At 41.5% G+C, this 20577-nt stretch overlaps 1 protein-coding gene across 5 annotated transcripts in view; it reads right to left on the reverse strand.

The window, feature by feature from the left end:
• PLAG1 (PLAG1 zinc finger) overlaps positions 1–20577 on the reverse strand; it is a 50215-nt gene that overhangs the window by 10418 nt on the left and 19220 nt on the right. The window contains exons 1-2 of one of the 5 annotated variants that reach the window (XM_074881539.1): positions 18454–20411; positions 16362–16434 (exon numbers count right to left, since the gene is read on the reverse strand). The exons of 2 other annotated variants lie outside the window; for them this stretch is intronic. The gene's annotated coding sequence lies outside the window, so the exon portion shown is untranslated. Of the gene's footprint in view, positions 1–16347; positions 20412–20577 lie in introns of those variants that run through there. 2 more of the 5 variants (XM_074881547.1, XM_074881530.1) reach the window with 2 other exon arrangements.

Genomic DNA, 20577 nt, shown 5'->3' on the forward strand with positions numbered 1-20577 from the left:
TATTCAACGTTTTCTCTTAAATGCTCATGGTACTCAATCTCACCACACATCTAAGTCACTCTAGCAAAAAGCAGATGCCCTCAGAGATGGGCCATTAGAGGCATGGAAAGATTATTGTATCAGGGGAAACTGAAGCAACTGGAACAAGTAAATAGGATAAACACCAGATGTAGGTAAAATGCTGAAGAGAATGGAAGAGGAAAGTCAGGTACTCTTATTCATTACCTTATGAATATAGCAAAATCACAATGCAGTGGATCCAGATGAGGGCAATGCTATACCTACATTTAGCTGGGATCTCAACTTCTACAAGACCGTTACTAAGCAAAGAGCTTAACACATACACACAAGAAATGGTAAGTTTGTATGAATAATGAAAACATCTGCTACATTTGACAGGATTAAGTGAAAACAGAAAATAAAATAATTCCTATGTTTTGCAACAATAAATCAGCTATTGGATAAAAGACTTTTTTCTTATGCACAGAATACGAAAGTTGTCCATGATAATGCTGACTTTTAGACTACCTATCTTAGAAGCTTTTGGTGCTAGAAAATCTCTGAGGCAGAGTACTGAACAAAGATGTAACATTCTTCTAGTAACTGCTTATAGTTACAGTGTTTTCTTTAGCTACAACTTTTCTTCTCAACTACATGAGTTAAGAATAATTTTTAATGAATAACAAAGTTCAAATTATTCTCCACATGAAGTAGAGAAGCATCACACTGCAAAAAGCACTGTCACATGCACATGGCCTAAAACCCACTTGGAACTAGTAACAAAATACAACTTCTATAATTTGTCACATTATAATTCTTAGAATTTATCATATCTTCCAGTATCCACCAGACACTAACTTTGCTAAATCTCCAACAAACCAGATAATTCCAGGTTAGACAATATTTGAATTTCTACCATCTAAGGCGTCAAAGAGAAAAAAAGCGCCCTCAAACCTTAAGCTAAATAATTTATTCCTGTCTTTAGTATTGAAGAGTAATATACTTTTTTTTCAAAATTCACAGTTCATCTTTAAAAATCTGAAACAATAGCTGCACTTGAAAATATTTTAAAACATTATCTGATATCTAAACTAAAAGGATAATGAAGACATTACATGAATACAACCAATAATCTTCCCCCTAACTTGCATTTCTTACTTTTCTCAAGAGTGTGCAACCACAGTAAAGGAAAACACCAGTTTCATGGTTATTTTCTTTCAAAACAGGAGAGCAATAATGAGAACACAGTATTGAAAACACATCATCTGTCATTGCGCCTTGTATACTGAACAGTGAATTGAGCTTCAATTCCTGAAATTAATCAGTTTTAAACCAGAGCAAGTGTCCTAGAAACATTAGAGTCATAATAATGGTGGACCTGATTAAGGATTTAATAGTATAATCAGAGTCATCCTGGGTTTTAAATATTTCTGTAAGGAAACAAAATGAAAAGCAGTTACTTACCCTATGGAAACTGTGATTCTTTAAGAAGTGCTGTCCACACAGATCCCAGGTGAGCATGTACTCACATGAACAGGATCAAGTTCTCTGAAGACAGTAATGTCCATCCAGGCTGTGCCTGTGCACCCTCTCAACTGCCACCGGCAAAGGGCTCTTGAACAGTGCCACGCACGTCATCGCACCACCTAATGTGTTCTGCCGCAACAACAGCTCCCACTTCTGCTCTTCACTCACACGTGGGGCAAGAGCCATTACCTCCGCCACTGCCATCAACGTGCGGCTTTGAGAAGTGGCAACCTCCCTCTTCAGTGGCTGCTGTAGCCCTGCTGCTCCCAAACCTGTGCTCCCATCTCAGGGTTTTACATGTTGATGTGAAGGAACTGGCAAGGTTTGCTGTGGTTGATGAAAGGGACCAGGGCCACGGGAGAGAAATACGTGGGCAAGAGTGGATGTCCTAGGTGGGAGCACGATGTGAGGACTGGGGAGCTGAAACACAGACTGGCATCCTGGTTTGGGAAGAAGGAGGATGAACACGTGCAGCCCAAGGAAGCCAGGAGCTGCTGCTGCTCAGGGTGGTAATAGAGCAAACTAAGCACAGTCTGACCTCTCAGGCTTGCCAACAGTAAAGACTCCTTCAGAGTGAAGGACAAGAGATTGCTTGTGGTGCCTCTATGGAGAACGTGCCTGGAAGAGTCACAATTACCGGAGCAAAATTAACCATTTTTCTTCTTTTCTGTATCTCACCTGACTAAAAAAAAAGTACTGACAGAGGAAACCTGCTCTGTCTGAGCAGTCAGGGACAGCTGGGGGAGATGAGCTCGAGGAAGCGTCAGCAAGAGACAGTCAACATAGCCACTTACTGTGGCTCAGAAGAGCCAAAGTGACAGTCAGACAGCACCTCCACTACAGAGTGGCAGAACCGAACTACAAATCTTGCCACTTCTGCCCCCCTCAGCCAGGGCTGTTAAAACTGCACCAATGTTGCCAGAGCTCCTGAAGATGAAGGACTCCACCCCTGGGTTAGGGCAACTGAAGAAGAAGCACCTCCTGCTTTCCTTGTGCTGTCAGCTTACACACAAGCCTCTCACTAGGCAGTTCAGTTTGTGGAGGTGCAGATTTAACCTGCCTTCCTTCAGACACCTCTGCTGGGACAGTTGTTGAAAGGGGCTGAGGGCATAAGTGGCAAAGCGCCTGTGCTGCTCCAGGACGGCACACTGGGACCTGCAGCCCTGCAAGGCTCAGCCATTCTTCCTGGATCAATAAGGATCAACGTGCCTACTGCACACTTGCACTGACCTCAAGGCGAGCAGTAGGTCTGACTGACTTTGTAGAAAAATGCTAGACAGAGCACATCTGCAGGTAGCGTAAAATCTAGCTGCCAACCCAGGACTTCCAGAGGTCCCTCTTACAGAGAATTAACTTTCAGTAAGGGAGCATCTCAGCTGGAGAAGTTGATCCCACCAATGGAAACAGTCAAGCAGGTAAGAAAAATCCATGCTTAACTGGCAAAGATATTGGAGTATGGATGACTTCAGGGGTGCCTTTCTCCGTGTTGAATTAAAATGTCTTCTGACTGATGCAGGGGTCTGCATCACTGTTCTTGGCAGGCCATCTGATTTGGCAGGCCACATTTATTTGGACAGCACGTCACTCTTTAAGGGAGACAGACAGTGAAGCCTGTTCACCCTTGGCCATGTTTAGAAGGAGAATCCTGTCTTTGGTAGGAAGATGCTGCTTCTCCCCCACTTGTTCTAGGCTGGATGGGGCTGGAGGGGGAAGCAGGCAACAAAGAGTGTGGCCTGAGTTCTCCTACATCTGGAAGTTCAAGCTAAGGCTTTGATGCTGGAGGACAAGAAGGAGGAAGAATGGGCATTGCTGGGGTGAGATTGTTAACCAGAAAGTGGGTTTGACCAGGGACCCTGCCTAGGCCAGGAGGAACTTGTGTCTGCACTTTCACAAAGCAATACTTCGTTTAATTTTCTGCCTGGTTTATAGTGTAATTTGGAAGAGATTTGAACAGCAAGCAACGTGTACACACATGTTTCTGCCCTAAGCAATGAAGACACCTGGCACGACTTTCTATAAACACTGGCACTGCTAAACGGCAGGAGGGACAGATCTCAACCCCCAGAACCTTGCCTCTGGCCATCGTGGCCCTTCATATGGTAGGCAGCGAGAGGAGAGCCAACGGGTACACTACCTGACAGCAGACAGGAATCAGCCAGAGTTTTACAGCTCCTGTTCTCTAACAATCTGATGGAGAGATGTGAAAAGACAAAGAGGTCCAGTGCTGAGGCCCTGGGGGGACGAGATGACATTAAGAGATGGGTGAAGCCACTTGGCCTTCTGCATTTTTGGACAACAGATATTGTAAATAACCATTCAAAGATGTAGGCACTGGCCCTACCATACAGCAGTGTTTCATGTAAGGGGAGCACACACATCGATGCAAACTAATCACAAAAGAACAGATAGTTTGGTTGGTTGCGGTTTTTTAAAAATATATACAAGGCTGTATTTATCTTATCTTGAACTTCAGGACTTCTTATAACAGGCATCTGACCTCAGAGAAATCCTTCTCCATGGATTCAAGCTCTAGCCTACAGTATAAAGGAGTGGCCAAGGGAGCGTGGTAGGACAGCAGCAAGCGCATGCACAGGCCGCAGGAAGACACAACCAAATCCAAGCATGCAGCAGGAGATCTGCCCACGAAAGCTGCTGCAGGAAAATTGAATGATGTGGGCAAAACAGTAAAAATATCTATCCAGCAATCTTAGGTATAAACACAAGATTGACTTAGAGATAGTAACACATAAGACTTTACCCCTCAGGGTAACAGCCTAACATCTAGAACATAATGAATTAACATGAGCACTGAAAATAAAACCAGGCAACCATTGTAGTCTACTGTTAGTGACAGCACATTACTAGTTTCTACTGTGTGCAGAACAATGATTATGCCGCAAAGAGTATTAAATAGAAGGTAGAAAAATACAAGAATTAAGACATCTCATCAATTCAAAATTTTTACAAAGTCTTTGTTGGGTTTTTTTGGAAAACATCCACAAAACTGAGAAACTTATGCGTAAAGTTGAGCAGGGAAAAAACCCTGATCCTTTCACTAACGTGAAATATGAGTAGCAAGGGGAACAAATGCACTAAAATGATTAAACCCATTTATTTTCTTCTGGGCAGTAAATACACAGATTCTACAAGTAAAGGTATGTTAAATACACATACCTTTTATTAATTAATAAAGCAAGAATTTGGAGGAAAAAACCACTAGATTGCTGTGGGACAGTAACCATCATACAAAAATAGGTATTTATACAGTTTTGACTATTAAGTACAAAATGTTTGGGGTTTTTTTTCATGATCATAAGACTATTTGCAATTCTTGAAAGCTGTACTACAGTCATGAAATGTGGACAACCAGCTTCTTAATTTTAGAAAATAACTAATTTTTATAATATGCTACACTAGGAAGAGTATTACATAATCTCTTTCAGAATATAGAACAAAATTCTACCATTCCTGACTTTTTTTTTTTCTTCTTAAGTTTCTGGAAAAGTAGAACATGAACTCACCAACTTTTATTTTATCATGACCTAATAGTCTGTAATTTAAAGAGAAAAAAAAAATTACAATACTATCCAGCATCTCTTTGTGGGCTTTCCATGTTTCAAATTACTTAGGTCCACTTTAAATCTTGAGAGCTCAGTTTTGGTTACTGAATGTTCCAAAGGATTCCTGATTATATACTAAATTAAAGGAAACAAGAGCTGCCTAGAGTTAACCCATCTGATGATTGTGGGTTTATGGGCTTTTTAAGAATATCTATGGCACTGCATAGATGTTTTTCTGAAAACTTTGGAGTGGCTGTGATGCAAATAATGTTGATACTGTAATTACTGTTAGAATGTTTAAAACCTGCAAAAGTGCTTTCATGTATTTTGGAATTACACCACCACCCTTCCCAAGAATAAACTGCATCCATTTTTAAAGTGATGATGCTTCTGTGAAAGCAAACTTTGGTTACTATTTAATCTGCATACAGGACCATGTCATTTTTATAATAAACCCTAACCAAAAGCAAATCCTGTATATGTACAAGTAAACACAAACACACATCTTAAAGGTGTGTAAGAGATTATACACAAACAGGATCAGGAATTAATTGATGTTTGTAAGGAACATTATTTTCCTTTGTCCCAAAACATCTTCAAATGAGACTAGGTGTGCGGGCCAGATTAACAGTACATCTAGGCCAGTATTCTGTCTCCAGTAATAGGCAAAAGTACAGAACAGGTCACGAATGTGTGATATTTCTCACCAATACTCTTCTGACCTCCAACTACTTTGATGTCAGGGACTTCCTGAACCATATGTGGTTTCTGTTAGTTTAGCAACTTTCAGCACAACACCCTTCCAAGCAATAGTCTGTGCTCCCCTTGGAAAACTGTATCAGCATACTTTTGAAAAGTCATCCCACAAGTCTCTCCCACTACTGATTTTATGGAGAACCTCTTCCTTTTGAAGGCTCTGAATCTCCCTTCCCTCCTAACTGTGTATGGTCTTGTTTTGAAAGGCAGTGGTTAGTCTGCCTCTTCCATCCTCTGCAGATCTCCATGACATTGACCTCAATTCATTCCTTTCCCAGACCAAAGTCCCAGTTTATAGAAATGTTCTTCAGGTGGAAGCCACCCCATGTAGCTCATCATCCTTGCTGACCTTCTCTAAGTCTCTTCCAGTTCTAATAAATCCTTTCTGAGATGAAGGCTCCAGAAGTGCACACAGCACTCAGGAGGCAACTGGACCATACACTCTTGTAATGATGTTCTCAATTTTTTTCTATACTTCTTTCCTCCTCTAACATTTGGGTTGTGTTTTGGTGACCAGTGGGTTCACGATCTCACAGAATCACCAACCACAATCCCCAAATCTTACACCTCAATGGTAATACTCAGCTCAAACTCCTAATCTTATACAGAATCAGGATTGTTTTGCCCAGTGCTCCTCAGTTATCCTCACTTATCTACACTGAATTTCACTACCCATTTTGTTGCACAGTCCTCAGCGCTTTAATGTTCTTCTACTGTTCTCCACAACTGGCTCTCTTCTTTATAGCAAACTTGCTCACACAATTGCTCATCCCCTTACTGATACCATTTATGAACGTGTTGAACAGCACAGATCTCTGTGGAACGCAACTGGAACCCTCCTTTCATTGGGAATTGACCATCTACCCTTTGATCCTATCTTTTAATCTGTCATTTACTTGTGCAAAGACCTTCCTTCTTACATTATGGCTCCTTAGTTTCCTTAAAAAGCCTTTTTGATAAAGTTGACTTTGATCTCTGAACCACAACATCTTTAATTTTTGCCGATGCCTTCAGAAAATTCCAACTCTCTAGAACAGGACTCTTACAAATGCTGCTTTGACTCTTCCCAAATAATCACAGTTCACACCCACCTGACCACCAATTCTATGCTTTATTGTAGCACCTACCAAAATTGTCTGGCACAGATTTCAGACTTGCCTGGTGCAGGCCTGCCTGGCCCAGACCACCCTGAAACCATGATTTTACATAGTTACATTTCAGAAGATTTTTCTATACCTTAATGCTTTAGGATGTACCATTTAAACAACATAATCAGGTTGCAGAGCACAACTAGATAGGATAGGAAGTTACAGTTTTGCTTTTTGAGACAGTCATCTAACTTGAATTGTAACGCAAGATTTTTTTTAACAGTTTCAGTAATCGGTCAAGTAAAAGGGTTTCTGGTGCTCTAGTCTGCTAGGTGGAAATCACAATGACATTAGTGAACTCACGATAAACTCTGCTCACATATATCACCACACAAGACAATCCTGTGCAGCTAGTGATCTCTGCTCTGTCAGAGAGAGATGGTCTGAACTGAAATAGCACAGAAAAAAGCAGCCACCAGTCACTCCCCCTTTGTGCTGTGCTCCTCATTTAAACTGAAAAAGTAAAATTTACCAAAGAGCTCAGTGATTTCACTTGAAGGTCTGCTAGGCAGATAGAACAAAAGAAACTGGCTGTGCTGGGGAAATTAACCGGGTGCCAGAAGGCAGGGACAGGTTTTAAATAGCAAAGTCTGTAAAATAAGCATGGACTATAAATCAGAAAACACAGGATTACAATAATCCAAACAGTGATTCACCCTCTACCCTACCTCAATTTCTGTCTGCTCTTAAAAAAAAAAAAAAAGAAAGAAAAGAAAAAATAAAAATAAAAAAGGTAATACACATCTAGCTAACACAAGCTCAGATAAGAGGGGCAAGGTGGTGGTATTTGAAAAAATTGTGATACCACACAGAAGTTGCAAGGACTGTACTAGGCCAAGACCTTTCACAGGAGTTAGATTTCCCTCATGAGGTTAGGTTAGATGGTTGGGAAGCTCACATTTGGGACAAAAAAAACCAACTCACGAAGAACAGAAATAAAGTGACTGAGAGAAAGGGTAGTACACACACTGCATCCTGGGTGTAGGTGGTAACTACGCAGTAGTCCAAAGAATGTAGTGGAAGCCCTGTCCTGCTCTGAACCACACTGCCTGAACAACATTGCCTGGGGGCAAAAGCTGTGACAGGGTTTAGCATTGCTTTTTTCGTAACCTTGGATTTTCATGTGATTTATTGGAGCTATTCCAATTAAAATGCTGATCCTGGTTGCCCCACCTCTTCTGCCTCTTATCCCAGCCTCCAAAGAAAGGCAACAAGTAAGAAAGAGCACCCAACTTCCAAGAAGCTGCTAGTCTTCCAGTACACCCTACAGTCAAGGAACTGCTGTTACATCTGAAAATACTTCATAGATTATTATAACTTTACATTAAATAAAAAGTGTCATGTTTAGTCACAATGGCCTTTTGCTACTGCTGCTACAGCTGTGATGCTGGATGCTTGTGTCAATGACCTTATGAGCTAAACCACAAAAGCTTTAGGAAAGGATAACTAAAGATGCAGAATACTTAGGGTAATACCAAAGCAAATCCCTCTTCAAAGATGTAATCAGCAAGCCTCTCAGAACCTGCACAGTGCAAACACTGAATGTATTTCTGACTGTGTTCATGTACCAACTGTGTCTATGCAATGATGCCAGCATACACGTAAACAGCTTACTGATTAGAGTGACTTCACAGAGTGTTTGCATGACATTTTGCTATGACAGCATCCTTGTTAACGAGGTAAGTACATAGCTCTGCATTTGTTCCCATCTCCCATTTGGCACACTGAGCGGTTCATTTACAGTGCTCTGCTTCCGTTTGTCATGAAGTGCGTTTTGGGATGCACATTTGAATCTATAAGAATTCTGAGATTTGATGCCAGATTAATGAACAATTAAAAGCAGTCATGCATAATTCAGAGCTACACAACTGAACGTAGCAGAGGGAGATGAAGCCAAGCAGTTAGTATCCAGAAGAGTCACCTGGAGTACAGTTTTTGGATGACAACAACTACTGGGTTCAGTTTCAGGCAGCAAAGGCAGAACCTGACAAAAGTCTGCACAGATTCTGCCCTGGAGCTGCACCAACAGAAAACCCATCAGGGAGCTCCTGTCAACCTGATGAAATGTCATAATGACGTAGTCACCAAACAACTTTACCATTAAATCACAAGGTAATCAGCTTGTTATTGGCAGGGTAACCAAGTCAGGAAGGCTGAGAGTAGCACGAGGAGGTTTCTCCATGTCACGTCAATGCACAGGAGGTCAGAGATAGCTCTGAAGAGATAGAGTTCCCTACTGGCACAGAAGCAGGTTCCGAGATGCGTATCTGTTGCCCTACCCTATCCCTGCTCCACCTCCCAAACACACAGGCTTAAGACTTGATCAACATGATGGCATATTCCTTCACAGTCCTGCTGGACACAGTTTATCACAGTAAGCATTCACCAATACTATTAATGGGTGCTCTACAATGAAAGACTTGTGTCCTGCAAGGTAATTTTTGTTCTCCACAGTCCAAGACACCAGAGCATGTAAGAGCTTTCCTCTTTTTTTTAAAGCAACTTAGTAGACTCTGCTTCCCTGACTTCCAAGCCTACATTAAGTGATGGGAGAAAAACACATGCAAGACTTTGCCTTGAACAGCTGCAGACTGCCAGGGGGTCAGGCTTCCAGAAAGGTGGAAGGAAGGTGGTGACAAAAAATATGGAATAGTCTATGACTGTACAGTATGCAATGTTTCATGCATGTTATGGGAAAAAATCCTGGAGGGCAGATGGAAACATGAAATGGAGATGCTTTTTTGAGTCCCAGAGAATGTATTCCTCTAAAGTGCTCTCCAACAAGATGCTTGAGCAATTTTCACACTGTGGGAAAGTAGCTGTAAGCTAGCAAAAAATTTGCAATCAAAAAGGTATGTTTTAGTTTAATTTTATTTTTAAAAAGTTGTGAAGAGACAAATTTTACAATATTCATGTGTTCAATTAATTTCTCAGACAGGTGTTTATAAAAATGGATTTATTTACTGATTTAGCTGATGGTGCTTTTTCAGTGAAAAAATAACGACCTTAAAAGCAAAGTAGGTCATGCAAGGAGTGCTCCTCTAGATGATGTACACAAGATCCTGAATACTGTCAGGAAACATTTCTAATTAGCTCAACTGACATAGCGGTCTCAACATCAAACATCTTCTACACTTTGCAGGGTGTTGGAGGTAAAGGGCTTGACCAGTGTTTTGTTACAACTGTTTATGTTTAGCACCTTTGTATTGCCTGTTTCTTGTCCCCTTCCAGAAACACATAATCCATTTCAATCTTCTGAGAGTTCTCCAGGAAACCCTCCTTTCACCACTCTGCCTTTGCAACCTCCTGCTGAGCTGAGCTGACAATTTCAAGGTTCAGATCCACCTTTTGTTTATCTTCTGAAATCTGATGGCTATCTTTTAGCTAATAATTCCCCTCTTCATATGGGCTGCAGCTTTTTTATGTGCTAAGAGAAATCAGAAAAAATAAAGATGTTACTTGTCACCCCACTCATTACAAACTCTATTTTAATACTGCTAACTAGTTTCTTCCCTCATGACCACATTCAAATTCTTTTCCCCCAACTTTTCTTTTCACCGTGTTCCCTTCAAAACTGCAAGATGCCTTCCAAATTACTTCCACATACTACATATGCTGTTGTAGGTTTTTCTGGGACATACGTAATGGGGTAAGTTGGTTGCTATTGTTTCAAAACTTGAAATGGTCAGACACTGTTGCATAGGCATTTGAATATAAAGGGTTCTGCTTTTGGTTTTTTTTGAAGACAAAAACAGTAGGCATTACTTTTGTAACTCCACACATGTGCAACTAGCTGTCCTTATGCTGAAGGATATTACTCCCTAGCAAATTCCTCAGAGACTTAAGGGCCTCTTTTATAAAGACAACAGGCAAACTGTGATAATACACTGCAAGGCTATCTATCAACGAGCTTCACCCAGGAGTGCTAGAGGAGCATTTCCTTAAAGAAAAAAAAAAAAAAAAAAAGAGGAAAAAACCCAAACACCTGCTTCACGTGCAATGTTGGTGTCAAACCTCCCTCCCGCACACTCTTTTCACTCTTTTTATGGCTCCTACACACTACTGTAAAATACACGCCAAACTTAAGAAAATGCTGTAACAGTTGTTAAGATACACACAAGCTCACTCTACTAAATAAAAGTTTTAGAACAGCGACGCAGTTCAAAATTCCTTGTGTACTTCACCCTGAGCAAAGATTGAGCATGCTAATGAAACTCTGACAGCATAGCTTTATATTTGAGACTGCATTAACATTTATAAACACTCTGAGCATGACTAAGGTCTGGAGCAGGGGGGCAGCATAACCAAAGCTGGGGAAGGCTGTGATTAGTGAGGAGGAAATGAGAGGAGATCAAATCAGCTGAGAAAGGAGGTAGAAAAGTGCAACTCATGTTTGAGACTTGGCACAGCAAATATACCATTAAAGCCTTAAAGTGAGACTGATGAGATGATGCCAATTCAGGGAGGGGAGCAACAGTTCAAAAAGACAAACGGCCCCAATATGAAAAATGCAAAAGCATCAAGAAGTGTGATCAAGAGCTCTTATATTTGGGGAGTCAGGTACTGGAGAAAGTACAAAGCCCTGAGTCAGCAGCATAGATGTGACAGATGACACTGACTGGGAGGAAGGCAAACCAACACTTGTTAAACTGAAGGACATGTCACATGGGCAGGGCTGTAGGCAGCAGGAGGAAACACAGACACTCAGGTAATGCCATCCATCCTCTATGTCTGCGCATCCCCCAGAAGAAACTGTTCTCTCCAGCCTTCAAACTGTCTCCCCTTACACCCATGCAAGGAGATGAGCATAGGGGAACGTGGAGGTGAGCTGTGCCACAGCTCCGGCTCAGCTGGGACAGGCATGCTCCTTGCTGTGTCTAGCTGGGCTGGGGCTGCTTCGTGCCTTCCCCACAGCCCCAGGGCAGGCAGGGAACAAGTGGGTGCTCTGTGGTGACATCAGCACCAAGAGCAGGGTCACCTCTCTCCTAGAGATCTCCAGGTTTCCCAAAGAGGGCAAGGTAGCTACGGGGCAGAGTTGCAAAGACTTGGGCAGTGAAGATAACTTGATGCCACTCCTCATGGGATGGATCTTTTACACAGAGGATAGAGAGAGCACAGAATGAGGGGAAGAAGACATGGAGGTACAAGGGAGCTGATACAGTAAAGTTTCAGAGAAGTCCTCCAGTACAGCAGGACTGATAACTAGGTAAGGGTAGCTGAGTGAAGACTGAACAAAGTTTGCTGCAAAATTTTGACATGCAAAATTTTGGGGTAGGGAAATCAAACAGTAAAGGTTGTACTCTGGGTGAGAGGTTAAGAGCAATGAAGGGATGTAGGGACAGTAGCTGGAGTGCAGAAGTTCAGAGATGGCTAGTGAGTGACAGTGCATCTGTGTGGATAAGGAGCCCACAGCAAACAAATAAAACACGAGTCTGATCTAAGTTTGAGAATGACTGAGTTAAATGGCAAGGGGAAAGGCTGCTACCTGAGTGAGAGCGCTCCACTCCAGAAAAAGTAGTTTAAACCCTCCTGTGAAGTTATTGTGCAATTGGGCATGCAATACTTACTGGATCGGTTTCCTCCTCCAGCTTCTGCAGGATCCTGTAGCCGTTTCTTGGGTATTGTTCACGTCTGATGAGTCACAGTGCTTGCAGCAGGCCCAGGCCCAGCTGGACACTATGGCATAGGTGAGGCTACTGACCTTTATTTGCTGGGTTTTTACCTGGTTACCTCAGGCCTCTGCTGTGGCATTGTGCACCATCCGGAGGGAAACAAAATCAATCATGCCTGGATTCGGTGGCAATGTCACTTGCAAAACCACAGCCCAGAGCACGTATGAGAGCACTGATCAAGAATCAGGTTGTGTTTCTTTGTCTTCTGCTACATCCTTTCTGGTCCCTTGTGGTGATTCATCCCCGACGCCAGGTCCAGGTGTGCTCCCTTGCTTTCATTTATGTGGGCAGTGACTTGTACCTGTCCATCCCATAACGATTCATAACTGAGTAGGGTCAGACATACATGAACCGGAGGCCACCAGAGCCTTGGCAGACTCTTCAAAACTAATCAATTGTTACAACCAACTTGATTACAACCCCCACCACAAAGAGCAGCATTCTTGGCTACCTGCCAACACGTATGGAGCATTTACCTCCAGTCAGGATGATCCTGGAGTAAAGAAGGACACGGATAGTGAGCCAGGTGGGAAGAAATACAAAATCTAGCACCTTATAAGCAATTAACCCAAAGAAACCTTAGAGTGGAAACTAACTCACTGCAACAAGCATTTACTGCACTTTACTACAGTAAGTAGTCCTTTTTGATATAACTTTGAGAATTGTTCAGCAAGGACACATGATGCTGTAAAGAGGAACTGAAGTATGTTCAAGGTAACATCCTACTGTGGACTAAGCCATAGTAAATTGGTTTTGTTAATTATTTCCCAGTGATCAACAGCCTAGACATTCTTTCTCACTACCACCATTTTAAGGTTCACAAAGGCACAATTCTACCTATTATCTGCTTGAGTGAATCCTATGTTTCCATACTTAGGAAAGCAAAACAGAAGTAAAAAAAAAAAAAAAAAAAAAAAAAGAAAATGCAGTAAATTTTGCATGCAGTTTCTGTTTGTTAGGGCAAATCTTTTTTTCAACCTACAGGAAGAATGTCATGCAGAAGGTAAACACCCCACCCCCCCCCACCCCGATTATTCCTCATCCTCTGCCTGTAAGAGACTACTCTAATAGATAACACAAATGGGTTTGAGCAACTGTAGTAACTGTTTTCAAGCACATCTTCTTTAAGCCACTGAGATGCCAAAAGAACAGGTCAGCTGGACACACATTTCAGACCTGCCAAGTCCCAGTCCCATCTCTCTCACGGACCCGTCTGCAATTTTGAGCAAAAGCAGCTCCTATCTACTGCCCATCAGCATTTTTATCAACCTCCAATCATTGCTGAAATAAAGAAACAAGGCCACTTAACAAAATCCAGCCTACCTCTCTGTCAAGCACGTCCAAGAGTTGCAACCTGACCTGACCATCCCCATTTCTAACGTGCAGCCCTAGCCACTCCGCTCTTGCAGATCCTACACCATCCATTGGCAATCGCAGTGTCACACTCCTCCTTCGAAGGTTTCACTGCTCTAATAGCAAAACCTGAGGAATCACTTCAGCTGCTCACTGCAAAAGCCCGTAGGTCACTGTGCACTGTGAATCAAGTGTTCCAGCTTTCTATTAGATACACAGGCTGTTCTTTATTTACAAAGGACTGGATGTTAAGAAGACACCACTACAAACAGAAGGAGTATTTATTTACAGATATCATTAGCAATTTACAAGAAAATGTAATAAACAGGTCACATATGAACAGCTGAAGCACTGAGTGGCTAACTGGATATTTCAGCTATCTTAATTAACTTCAGTATTGCATCAAATGCTGTAAGAGAGCGACAGATCACTAATGCCAAGTTAGTCATTTTCAGTAACAGTTCTCATGGAATTTTTTCCTTCTAAATAATCAAAACAATTGGTCATTGGACCTTATAAGGAAAAGTGCCATACCAAACAGAATTTCATAAAATACAGCTGTTTTAACTTCAGGGTTCCCTCCAGCATATCTACAGCACCTGAATTTTGGAGCTGCATTTTTATTTTTTTTTTTTTAAACAAGACAACAAGATAATACTATTAAAATAATTAGCAGTAACTTTATCAGATGGTTTCATCTGTTCTTAGAACAGTGAGAGACATTCAATAAAATCACAGCATAGCAAATTTTAAACTAATAAACACCAATACTTTATTTTTCAACATCAAAGTATTAGCCTGTGAGGTTTACTGCCAGAAGGTAGCATACAGTTAGACAGGCAAAACTTACACAGATAACTGGATCATCCAGAATTACAATACGATTTCAAGAGAGTTTCAGAAAAAGTAATACTAACCCTCTTTTATCAGGACAAAATCCAAACCAGCAGAGAGTTGGAGAGGATCTTCTCCTCTGTACCTTATAGTTATACCACCCCTTGAAGCATCTGATAGTAGCTAATATCAAGACAAAATACAGGACTCGAGAGAACAGTAATCAGAATTCCTGTGTCGTATCACATCTAGAGAGGATAACACTTTTGTGAACTCCAAACAGCAGCCTCCCACCTCTCCAGAGCATCTTTTCAAACACACAGTTGAGCTTGCCTTGAGCATAGCAAAATATACGTTTTAAGACCTCGGGCACTGGGATACCTGCCAAGTCACAACAAATATGTATACATAATCTAATCTACTTAAATTTTGAGTGGAAACTCTGTGCCCTTTAGATAGATCCCTCAAGGCTACGAATAGCATACTTGTTGGACAGGATGAAGTTTCCCTGTGTAAGTAATAACTGAACTCTTCTGGCACCTAACTACACCTCCTGGCTTCTTCCAAAACCAAAGATCAGGGAAGGCGGAGTGATGAGGATGAAGGTTCGGAGGTTCGGAGATAGGGGCAAAAGGAGATTAAAGAAAAGGAAACAAGAGACAAATTATAGGTGGATTAGGAACAACAAGCCTCTCTTAATAAAACAGTTATAAGAAAGAAATCTCTTCCTCCCACCCCCCATTTTATCTCGCAGGTGACAACTTGGTAAAAAAATGAAGACTCCCATGAAAAGGAGAAGGGGGACTAAAAAGTGAAATGAAGCAAAACAAGGGCAAAGCAGCAGTGTTAACAAATTGCAAGGCAACGTTCACTGTCCAACAGATTTGAATACAGAGAGGATTATTCACAGCCTTTTCTTAGGTCACCTTTTCTTAGGTAAAGTGTCTAGAAAGGAAGCCAATGAAATCCTTCGGAGCCTGTATGGGCTTCTACAGTTAAAAGTAAAATTAACAAAATAAAAGCCAAAACAGTTTAGGATACACATGAATGTAAACAAACGGACATATTTTGACAGCACAAAGCAGTAGTTAAATAACTGCATTGCCTTCTAAAATGCGGGAATATTATTATTTTTCTTTAAAAGCAGGTGACTATTGGGTTTGAAATTTCATACCACACTTGTTTCTATGACCTATGAACCTTCCATTAAGAAAAGCTAAACAACTGGATAAATTTTAATAAGTGATTTGCATTTGGACTCTAGAAGAAAAATTTCACTGGCAGCCTTACTTCCTACCACTAACCAATCTCTTAAAATACAGTATCTACTAATCCTTCAAAACACTTGGTCTAATTGCACACAATAATGGGCAGACTTATCTGAAGCAGATCTAGTGTGGGCTACACTACTTGTTTTAGCAGGATTATTTTTTTTTTCTTTACTTCTAACAGATAATATTACAACTACAAATTACAAACTGCAGCTGCCCTGCTTACCCAAATCTGCATACCAGTGGGCAGGCAAGTGAGATGTGGAGACTCGTGTCCGTGTCATCAGTGTTTGTAACTGCACAAACGAGCAATCTTTAAGAAAAAAGAAATACTTGTGAACATGAAGTGCAGATTCATGACCAGCTAACGCTGGGTAATATAGTCTGACAGCACGGCATCCACCCAAGCTTTCTATCATTAAGAACACATGAGAAAGCAACACAGAAACTTGGCTGTAGAAATTACATTTCTCTCTTGCCTCCTATCACAGTGTAAAGAAAGGTATGTACCCCTTCTCCTGCAGGGAGAGCTGGTATTAAACCACACTTGTTACATATTATCAATCACACTCAATACACTTATTTCTGACCTGTAGCTATGATAATCTTTGATCTGTCTCCCCAAACCTACCACTCTCTCCCAGCCCTGCCACTCAGCACAAGCTGTCACCACAATTAGTGCTGGGAGGAAACATCTGCTAAAGGGCCAGGAACAAAATGGTTAAAAAGAGTTAGGGTTATACAAAGGAACAGCTAAGAAAAATGACACAATGCTACCAAAACAGGTACAAAGGCCTGGTGATTTCAACATGTCCCCTTCTGAAATCATGTTTCCTTACCAAAGCAGAGGGGTGCTTTCAGAGGAGCCTGTATCCCAAATGGGAACATGAGAATGTGTCATACATCTGTATTTCACTCCGCTACCACAGTCGACACCAAAACTTTAGGGTTTGTACCCAAAAGGCTGTACTTGCAAAGATGAGGGTTGATACTTCCCTTGAATTACACGGCCACAGAAACCAACACTGTGAGACATCATTTTTTTTAAAAAAAAAAACCAAACACCACAACAATATAACACAAAACAAAACACTGAAGAATCACTCAGCAGGGATATAGCTATGGTACAGATAGTTGCTGCCAGTTAACCTCAAGGCCTGATCCCTCATCAGATTTGATAGCTGCCCTGGCAAGCAGCTTCAGCAGTTACCTTCTCATCTCTGGACCCAATCCCAAAAGCAAAGCAGCTACCTCCAGAATTAGGTAACTCCACCTAAGCAAGCGCCTTGTTTATGGGTTGACCACAGGCAGAGGCAACCGTGCCTAGCCAAGACCGCAAGCTGGCCGGACACAAGCCACCTCCTCGCTGGAGGCCAGGCTGTGTGGCAAAAGCAGTGCCAGGCTCAAGAGCCCATGAGCAGCTTGGAGGCAGCAGGTAACAGCTCTGGCACAGCACCTTGGCTAATGCTTTGGGACTGGAGATGGACACATCCGTCCAGCTATCACACTGAAGAGAGCACAGGACAGCACTCTGTCAGCCTGTCCAGAGCTTAGTTATTTTGAGTGTACCTCCACACTGAAACAGTACAAGGTACAGTGCTTCTTCCTCCTTCCCTTTCCTTCTCGCACTGGTGCTCGTCTGGCCATACAGTGTACCAGGTCAGAGAGCTAAAACAGTCAAATTAACTCTACAGAAGAAATGCTGACCATTTCCATGCAGTTTAAGTCTTTGGAGTGGCTTAATGCCAGCACAAGAGCAGGCAAAGAGCCATCTCAGGTACAGCAACGAGCAGGTTGGTATTCCCACAGCTCTAGCCCAAACTGCAAATCACTGAGAAACTGCACCCACAGATTTCCTATAGTTTCTTGGCACTAATTGGATTGAGCAGCAGGAACAGCAGAAATTTCAGCAACCTGCTAAACAAGGGGATTTGGCAGAACCTCCATCTTGCAGACCCAACATGCAAGAGGGCAGCAAGGGGAACCAACCTGGCAGAACAGATTGAGCACAACAGACTAATCGAGTATTACAGCAGTATGAGATGCTCTCATCTCAGCAGAGGTGGCGAGAGGTACTAAATGACTAAGTTCCTATTATTGGCAGTGCATATATTTCCTTGAATAAACTTTGTCAGAATTGCCAAACATCTACAATCACAACAGAGAGCAGCACTGGGCAACTATTTCAACTCACTATTCCCACCACAGTGAAAATAAGGTAGAATTTTAGAGTCCTCTGCACCAGAGATGGCTACCAACCACAGAGACCAACACAGGGGATTCTAAAAGGTGAATTAAAAGGAAAGTATCTACTACACTTATATAACCTTACCTTTCACATTGAAATACTATCTTCTGATTTAACAGGAAGCAAGGCTGCCCTGTGATGAGATGGAAGTGTCTCAGAACAGCATCAAATCCAAATAAACACATTTTGTCTCATTTCAGAATTGAAGAAAAGGTGGAGAAAAGTTATCTGGACATAAAATTCATGATGATAGTATGGCCTCTTGCTTGGAGCATGTTTTCAAAGAAAGAACGAAAACATGAAGGTAAAGAGAAAATTGAATAAAACATAACACGATTTTAAAAAGCTGAACCATGTCAAACATCCAACTTTTCTTCAACATGACAAAATAGTCTTTATATAAAGGAACTGCAACAGTTCTAGCTTTGCTCAGTAAGAAATCTGATATACTATCACCTGAGCAGTAGTTTGTTGAGCTGAGAAGAGAGGGGTTAGTTCAAGAACAGTATGGCAGGAAAAAGCAGCAGATCAAGAGGAGATGACAACAGATTTCTTTCTGAAAGGTAGAAGGATGTTACTTACGGACTTCTGCCAAAACTGGTCTTCAGTCTTTTTTGATTCAACATTTTAATTTAGAATTTTTTTTAATGCCTTTAAGTGAGCACTACCAAAACATGTAGAAAATAAGAAACTAGCAAGGTACCAGAACTACAGTGCGGACTGAAACAACACACAAGAAAAACTGCAACAAATCTTAATGGCAGCCTCCACAGAAATGGGATGAAAAGTAACAACAAAGGACAGAATAATGCACCTAGAGACTAGTGGCTTCTGCTGAAAAGTGACGAATCATTAGTTGGACGTAGAAGAGAAGGGCAAAGTTTGTGTACAACCATCCTATAAGCAGCTAGTAAGTCACTAAAGAGAGCTGGTTCAGAAGAAAGAAAATATAATGATTCAAAAAAACAGCTCTATTTCCAGTGCAGAAAGGGACATACAGATGCCACTATAATGGACTACCAAGATCTTGCTGGGAACACCATGTATAAATCTGGTAATATATATTTACAAAAAAATGTATTTGGGATAGCACAACAAAACATCTCACAAAAAAACCCAAAAAGACAAAAGGTCTTAAGTACACAAATGAGAGAGGCTAGCATAAAGAATAAGTGTAAGCTTATCAAAAGTTTAGGCTGGAAATTAAAAGGGTTCCTAGACAACAAAACACTGGCTTTAAGATTGCATGTCAGAAAATATGGATGTGAATAGAACAAAAAATGTAACTAGTTCACAAGTGGATCTATATAGGTTCACAGAGACAGACACGGTTTCTGTGACAGCAAGGCACTTGGCTCAGCCAGGGTCGTTTGCTCCAGTTTTGGGTCCCTGAATAGAACACATCGATGGGCCTAGTGGGTCAGAGCAGAAGCCCATCCAGCCCAGCATCCTTGCTCCAGCACAGCCAACAGCAGATCATGAGGAAGGAAAGCACGTAGTATTTTGGGGAAGTATCACCATTTGTGATTTAGGGACTTCCTGAGCTAGATGGATTTAACAGCCCCCTTTTCCACTAATTTGGCAGCCCCATCTTGCACCCATGTAAGCTTTTTTACAGCTTAATTTCACATTTTACTAATGACTGCTTTATTTGAGCTTGTTCTGAACCTATCTCCCACTATTTCTTTTCTCTCAGCTAATGATTTTGCTCCCACTTTATCCCCTCTATGCCACTCATGATTCCTTTATGGTCCCCTGTCTGTGATATGACACCTCTATTGTATTATCCCTTTTGTAGTCTCTTACCAGGTGGAAAAGTCTAAGCCTACTTAGGCCTTCCTTGCATGGAAGCTGTTTCATGACTTTTTTCATGTTCATCCCTCGTCCTGTATTTTCACCATTCTACATATATCTTTTGTACAGTATTCAGAAGACAGACACACCATGGATTGCTGCCTGGTTTATTTCTTTTAATCTAACAATTAATTTAACAATTAACTCCTAATGTCCACAAAAGTACTACAGTAAATCTTGGCATCTACATCAGGCAAGCCAGCATCAACTTGAATAACAACTGGGGGGGGGGGGCGGGGGGGGAAGGAAGGTTGGAAAAGGAAATCAAGCTCCATAAAGCAAGTGGAGTTCTCTGAAGGAATCAATAAACATGTAGATAAGGGAGATGCAACTGAACGGCATGTATATATACCT

This window comes from Strix uralensis, chromosome 1 (assembly GCF_047716275.1).
Source record: "Strix uralensis isolate ZFMK-TIS-50842 chromosome 1, bStrUra1, whole genome shotgun sequence".
In the NCBI taxonomy this organism is placed as follows: Eukaryota; Metazoa; Chordata; class Aves; order Strigiformes; family Strigidae; genus Strix; species Strix uralensis.